This window comes from Callithrix jacchus, chromosome X (genome assembly GCF_049354715.1).
Source record: "Callithrix jacchus isolate 240 chromosome X, calJac240_pri, whole genome shotgun sequence".
Lineage (NCBI taxonomy): Eukaryota > Metazoa > Chordata > Mammalia > Primates > Cebidae > Callithrix > Callithrix jacchus.
This window is the reverse complement of record NC_133524.1, coordinates 41,923,728-41,931,728: the sequence shown is the minus strand read 5'-3', so window position 1 is coordinate 41,931,728 and position 8,001 is coordinate 41,923,728.

Genomic DNA, 8,001 nt, shown 5'->3' with positions numbered 1-8,001 from the left:
AGCCTCCTGAGTAGCTGGATTACAGGCATGCACCATCATGCCTGGCTAATTTTTTTTGTATTTTCAGTAGAGACGGGGTTTCACTATGTTAGCCAGGCTGGTCTTGAACTCCTGACCTCAAATGATCTGCCTGCCTCAGCCTCCCAAAGTGCTAGGATTATAGGCTTGAGCCACCACACCCAGGCTACATATGCCTTTCACATATTTTAACAATAATATTAAATCATTTTAGTTCTTACATGCTAAGCACTGTTCTAGGCACTATATGTGTATTAATTCCTTTAATCCTTATAATAAACCTGTAAGTTAGGTGGTATTATCTTATTTTAGATAGGAAAACTATGGCATAGATAAAGCATTTGGCTGGAGTCATGTGATTAGTAAGCCCAGAGCTAAAATTTAGACAGACCCCACCCAGTCAGGCCCCAGTGTTTGTGTTCTTAGCCTTTCTATATTACAACTGGATATAAAGATAATTGTAGAAGGAGCTTAGCATAGTGTCTCATCCACAATTTTAAATGTTCAATATTATCATTTTTTACCATTATTACTATGCTTCATTGAATCTGCGGTGCCATCAATTGTAGACACATCATTATTTTATGTGTCACTAACAAGGAAAGAAAACACTGCCAATCATAATAACTGAAGACTACTGAGTGTTCCAAGATGCATTCCAATTTCAAAGATCTGAGGAAGTTGCACTTTGTAGAGTGAATGAAATTCAGTATTGTTAAATATAATTTTTCATTTAGTGTACAACTGCTTTGAATACCATCCATGTCCCAAGGACCCCCAAATTTACATTTTCAATCCTGACCACTCCTTTAAACTTTAGACCTGCGTATTCAACTGCTTGGTTGACATCTCCACACGGATGCTAACAGACATCTCAAAAATTAAATGCCTAAAACTGAGTTCTCAACAATCTTTCCAATATCAGTATATGGCATTTTTATTCTTCCAATTATTTAGTCCAAAAGCCTTGGAGTCAACAAATTCTCATGTCTCTATCTTCAATATAAACCCAAAATTCTACCACTTCTCACTATTCTCATTGCCAATACACTATTCCAAAGCACCCGTGGCAGATTGCTAGCCCCTCACCTGATCCATGCTTTCCTCTTCATCCTGGGCACACATTTCCCAGCCTCCCCTTGCAGTTAGGTATAGCCATATGATGAAATTGCTTTATAAGCAATGAAATATGAGAGCAAATTTCTCGTGTCACTTTCAGCCTGCTCCTATAAAACTCCCAAACATATTCCTATATGCTTTTCTCATCTACTAGGTTGCTGGAGTAGGGATGACTGCACGCAATCCCCAAGGATGTCCTTGGTGACCATGTGCTGAAGGTAGCAAAGCCCCTGTCACTCTGGGTTTCTGAATGATTACATGGAGGAAGGCTGCCCCATCGACCTGTTCACCCACATAATACTTGAAGATGAGCAATACCAAAACATGTTTATTGTGTTTGAGCCAGTGAGCAGTGACGTAACTGATACTGGAAGATAAAACATGGAGAGCCATGTTAAAAAGCAGCAAAATTCTTGATTAAAATGTCACCTGTGATAAATTGGAAGTCAGACCAAGTATCTCCTGAGCCTATAACTCTAGGGAAATAAAGATAGAAAGCAATTTTTGGTGTGTATTGATGGTTACTTGTGTTTAGCAAGGTATTACATGAAAGAGAAAAGCTGACTCAAGAACTGGCTGGTTCAAGAGCAGAAATGAAAGAAAAGAAAGAGTTAAAATAATGCTGCTCACTAACAACCATCTGATCTTCAACAGAGTTGACAAAAACAAGTAATGGGCTGGCTGGGAGCAGTGGCTCATGCCTGTAATCCCAGCACTTTGGGAGGCCAAGGGAGGCTGGCAGATCACATGGAGAAACCTGGTCTCCGAAAAAAAAAAAAAAAAAAGTAATGGGGAAAGGACTCCCTATTCAATAAATGGTGCTGGGATAACTGGCTACCCATATGCAGAAGATTGAAACTGGACCCCTTCCTTATACCATACACAAAAATCAACTCAAGCTGGATTAAAGGCTTAAATGTAAAACCTAAGACTATAAAAATCCTACAGGATAACCTAGGAAATACCATTCTGGACAAAGGACCTCACAAAGATTTCACGACAAAGACGCCAAAAGCAATTGCAACAAAAACAAAAATTGACAAATAGGACCTAATCAAAGAACTTCTGCAGAGCAAAAGAAGCTATCAACAGAGTAAACAGACAACCTATAGAATGGGAGAAAATATTTACAACCTGTTAATCCGACAAAGGTCTCATATCCAGAATCTATAAGGAACTTAAATCAACTAGAAACAAACAACGCCATTTAAAAATGGGCGAAGGACAAGAACAGATGCTCTTCAAAACAAGACATAGACATATGCACAGGGAAGGAGGGGAAGGGAGAGCATCAGGATAAATAGCTAGAGCATGTGGGACTTTAATACCTACATGATGGGTTGAAAGGTACAGCAAATCACCATGAAACATGTTAATCTATGTAACAAACATGCAGGTGCTATACATGTGTCCCAGGACTTTGAGAAATGCAAATCAAAACCACAATGACCTCAAAGTCCCCAAAGCCTCCGTGCCCTTAAGTCAAATTAAAAAAAAAATTGAGATGCCATCTCACACCACTCAGAATTGCTGTTATTAAAAAGGCAAAAAACAACAGATGCTGGAAAGGTTGTAGAGAAAAAGGAATGCTTATACACGGCTGGTGAAAACGTAGATTAGTTCAGCCACTGTGGAAAGCAGTATGGCAATTTCTCAAAGAGCTCAAAACAGACTTACCATTTGACCCAGCAATCCAATATTATTGGTATATACCCAAAAAATACAAATCATTCTACCATAAAGACCCAAGCATGTGTATGTTGACTACAGCACTATTCACAATAGCAAATACATGGAATTAACCTAAATGACCATGTATGGTAGGACAGATTAAGAAAATGTGGTACATATACACCGTAGAATACTATGCAACATTAAAAACGAACGAGATCATGTCCTTTGCAGTAACATGGATGGAGCTGGAGGCCATTATCCTAAGTGAACTAACACAGGAACAGAAAACAAATACCACATGTTCTCACTTATAAGTGGGAGCCTAACACTGAGTACACATGGACATAAAGAAGGGAACAATAGACACCAGGCCCTGATTGAGGGTGGACAGAGAAAGGAGGGGAGGAATCAAAAAACTACCAGCCAAAATTGTGCCATTGCACTACAGCCTGGGCAACAAGAGCGAAACTTCATCTCAAAAAAAAAAAAAACAGGAAGAAAAAAAAACCTACCAATTGGTTATTACCTGGGTAGTAAATAATCTGTACACCAAATCCCCGTGACATACAATGTACCTATATATAACAAACCTGTACATGTACCCCTGAACCTAAAAGTTAAAAAGAAAGAGTTGGGAAATATGGGGATACAGCATTAGAAAAGCTCACTGCTTCTATATCCCAAATAAGAAGGGGACACTGAAAAAGACTTTGTGTCACAAAGGGTACAGGAAAGGCTTCATCATGATATGCTGGTGACGCTGCACATCTTCATGTAGGCCACACAGCAAGGCTTGGCTGCAGTCTGACCTGAGTCTTGGCAGAATGCCCTTGATTCCTCCTGGAACTAGGGAAGATAAGGACAAGAAACTGCTGCAAGGCCATTTCATGTCCCTATATCTTGAGCACTTGACCCCTTGACACAATAGTCCATAAAAACCCCTCACTTAAACAGAGGGACCCTGCCCTAAAACAAAAATTAGATTAAGGGTGGTGGTGCCCTCACCTAATTAAGCCTGTTGTTTGATGTGACATCAAGGTAGCCACCACTAATTTGAAAGGGAGAGAAGCACAGGACCGAGAAAGCAAACACTGCAGAAAGGAGACTTTACCACTACATCTAGGAAAGGACACTGGGCATGGTTACAGCACATGGAACTGTCTGGAAGCAAAGAGATCTGAAGCCTTCTATGGCTTTGAAGGAATTAAATTACCAAAGAAACCAAGAGCCTGCTCTCAAAACACTGCAAAGTGTAAAACGGCCCTTGGGCAGGAAATGATCAGAGAAAGCTGCCGTGGTCTCCAATCCCCATCATCATCCCTCTGACATCATTTCCTACTTTCCCCCCTCACTCCCTCCGTTCCAGGCAGCCTCCTTACCATTCCTTTAACAATAAACATGCTACCACCTTTGCCTTTGCTGACTCCTCTGACAGGAAAAAACTGTTAGAAAGATATTCACATGGCATAGGACACTGTGGATCCCAGCCCCAGGCCTATTTAGGGGAAATTGAAAGAAACAGTCTAGCTTTCTTCCTGCAAGCTGCCACTCCCCCAGGCAACCAGGTCCATTGTTGCTGTAAAACAAAAGCTAGGTGAAATCGAATTGCCCTGCCACCTGTTCATGCAAGAACCTCAAATCCCCACAAAAAACACCTAATTATTTCCAGGAGTTGCTAGGGATTGTCACATATACTTAGGAACAGGCCCACTGCAGCAGTCTCAGTAAGACTCTACTCTCAGTTGGATACCAGACACTCCTGCCCCTCTAGGGGCTATGGTGGGGTGCTGGTTTCTCTGCAGGGTTGCAATAGTTCTGCCCCTGTGGCCCCCTGGACGGTAGGGGGCTGCAGAAGGTGTGTGGTGGTCTCTGGGTGGTTGGGATGAACAGCTCTTTCCCCCTGGGTTATCTTCTGCTAAAGCAGTCCAGAACGGTGCCAGATGGAAATACAGGCGAAGGCAGCTATCCAAAGTCTGTAGTAAGAGAAGGGCATTAGTGCTCTCTAGGTACCCTTATGAATTGGAACTACATTTTACAGGACACATATTTTTTCTGTTTTTTTAGAGACAGGGTATTACTCTATTGCTCAGGCTGGAGTGCAGTGTCTATTCAAAGGTGAGATCACAGCTCACTGTAGCCTGAACTCCTTGTCTCAAGCAATTCACCCATTTCAGCCTCCCAGGTAGCTGAGATTACAGGCATGTGCCACCACACCAGGTTAGAGAACACTGTTTGTTTTTGAGACAGAGTCTCACTCTGTCACCCAAGACAGAATGCAGTGGCGCCATCTTGGCTCATTGCAACCTACCTCTCTGGGTTCAAGGAATTCTGCCTCAGCCTCCCGTATAGCTGGGACTACAAGTTCACCAGCACACCCAGATAATTTTTGTATTTTCAGTAGAGACAGGGTTTCACTATGTTGGACAGGCTGGACTCGAACTCCGGGCCTGAGTGATCCTCCCGACTCAGCATCCCAGAGTGCTGGGATCGCACCACTACACTCTAGCTGCGACAAAAGAGTGAGACTCTGTCTCACGGGGGGAAAAAAACGCTGGGCCCAGAGGCTCAGGCCTGTAATACTAGCACTTTGGAAGGTCGAGGCGGTCGGATCATTTGAGGTCAGAAGTTTGAGACTAGCCTGGGCAACACTGGTGAAACCCCGTCTCTACCAAAAATACAAAAATAAAAGTAGCCAGTCATGGTGGTGGGCACCTGTAATCCCAGCTACCCCGGACGCTGAGGCAGGAGAATGGCTTGAACCTAGCAGTCGGAGGTTGCGATGAGCCAGGATCACACCACTAAACACCAGACTGGGCAGAGAGAAACTCTGTCTCAAAAAAAGAAAAAAAAAAGTGAACTAGGCATAAAATTGTTAAGGACAGACAGAATTCCGTCGCTCACACCTGTAATCCCAGCACTTTGTGGGACTGAGGCGAGAGGGTCGCTTGAGCCCAGGAGTCTGCGACCATCCTGGGCAACATGGGAAACCGTCTGCACCAAAATTTAAAAGAAATCAGCGGGGCGTGGTGGTGCACGCCTGTAATCCCAGCTACTTGGGAGGCTGAGGCCGGGAGACTGCTGGAGCTCAGGAAGTCAAGGATGCAGTGAGCTAGTATAATGGCGCCACTGCATTCCAGCCTGGACCACACCGCTTGTTTGCTCCCTCGCTTGCTCTCTGTCGCTGTCACACACACACACACACACACACACACACACACACACACACACACACACACACGTTGTTACATAACTAAACATAAGCAAACTCAAAGGCATCATGGAGAGAGAAAGTTAGGGAAGCAGCTCCCACCCCCACATATGGAAATCCGCTGGGGGGAAGGGCTCCACAGCGCAGGCGCAGACCCTAAAGCGCAGGTATTGCTCTCCTCATTTTGGCGCTGCCGAGAGGCCTACCTCGAGGCTGGTCCTGTGATGCTGGAAAACCGCTAACTGGATTCTGGTGTAGACCCGAGCAGGGCTTGGCAGGAACTGAGAGAAGAAACATTCCTAGGGGGAAAACTAAGAGAAGCGGGAAGCATGCGGGAAGGATGGAGAGCGCTCTGCCATCCTTCCACACCTCCAGCCTGGCAGTATCCTTCTGTCGCCCCCTATAGGCGGAGCCTAACAGGTAGCCGCGGGTAAAACCAGTAATGTGGCTTGTAGAATCCCATCTCCGGAATCCAAAAGTGGAGTCTGCAAGGGTGGGTTGCAGCTTCATAACCTCATAGTTTAAGAACATACACGAACAGTTTAGTGACTCCAGGTGTATCCATCACCCAGCTTCGACCATCATTACTACTTTGCCCCTCTTTTTTCATTTGTTCCTCTCAACATTTTCCCTCAGGAGTACTTTTAAGCAGTCACATCATTTCATGTACAAATACTCAAGCATTTAATAGACACAGACTTAAGAACACAGTGCCGTTATCACACCTGATAAAATTAAGACTAATTTCTTAATGTTATCTAATTCCCGGTCTGTGTTCCAGTGTTCCTGATTGTCTAAAAAATGTTTTGGTTTTTTGTTTTTGTTTGTTTTTTAACAGTTGGTTTGTTTGAATCAGGACCGAATGTCATATATTGTTTTGGTGAATATGTCTCTTAAGTCACTTTTACTCTATAATCCTGCTATGGGTTGGATGTATCCCCCAAAAAGAATGTGTTAGAAACTTAATCCCTAAAGCAAGTGTTGAGAAGTGGGGCCTAATGAGAGATAATTAGTCCATGACACAGATTAGACCTCTTCACAAATGGTTAAATGTTGTTATCTCAGGAGTGGATTCCTTGTAAAAAGATGGGTTGGCCCCCTTTTAACTCTCTCACCTTTCTGCCTTTCACAGCACAAAGGCCCTCTAGATGCTGGTGTCTTGGACTTTAGACTTCCCAGCTTCCACAACTGTGAGAAATAAATTTCTGTTCATTATCATTGACCTGTCTCAGTTATTCTGCTATGGCAGCACAAAGGGACTAAGACACCTTTGTTCCATACTTCCTTACTTCCTTTCCTCTATTATGTCATGAAGAAATCATGTCATTTGTCCTACAGAATATCCCATATTTTTAAATTCATCTGGTTGTGTCCTGTTAGTCTCATTTAACCTGCGTCTCTGTTCCCTTTGTTTCCTTTAAGCTGGTAGTCACATATGAAGACTCAATGAGATTCAGGTTCAAATTTTTAGCAAGTATATTTCATAGGGTGCTCTGTATCTGTGTATTTCCTCATTGGGAGGCACGATGGGGATTTTTTTCTTTTCTTTTCTTCTCTTTTTTTTTTTTTCTGAGACAGAGTCTCCTTCTGTCACCAGGCGCCAGGCTGGAGTGCAGTGGCGCGATCTCGGCTCACTGCAACCTCGGCCTCCCGGGTTCAAGCAATTCTCCTGCCTCAGCCTCCCGAGTAACTGGGACTACAGGTGTGTGCCACCACGCCCAGCTAATTTTTGTATTTTTAGTACAGATGGGGTTTTACCATGTTGGCCAGGATGGTCTCGATCTCTTGACCTTGTGATCTGCCCGCCTTGGCCTCCCAAAATACTGCGATTATAGGCATGAACCACTGCGTCTGGCCTTTCTTTTCTTTCCTTTTTTTTTTTTTGAGATGGAGTCTCACTCAGTTGCCCAGGCTAAAGTGCAGCGGCGCGATCTCAGCTCACTGCGAACTCTGCCTCCCAGGTTCAAGCGATTCTCCTGCCG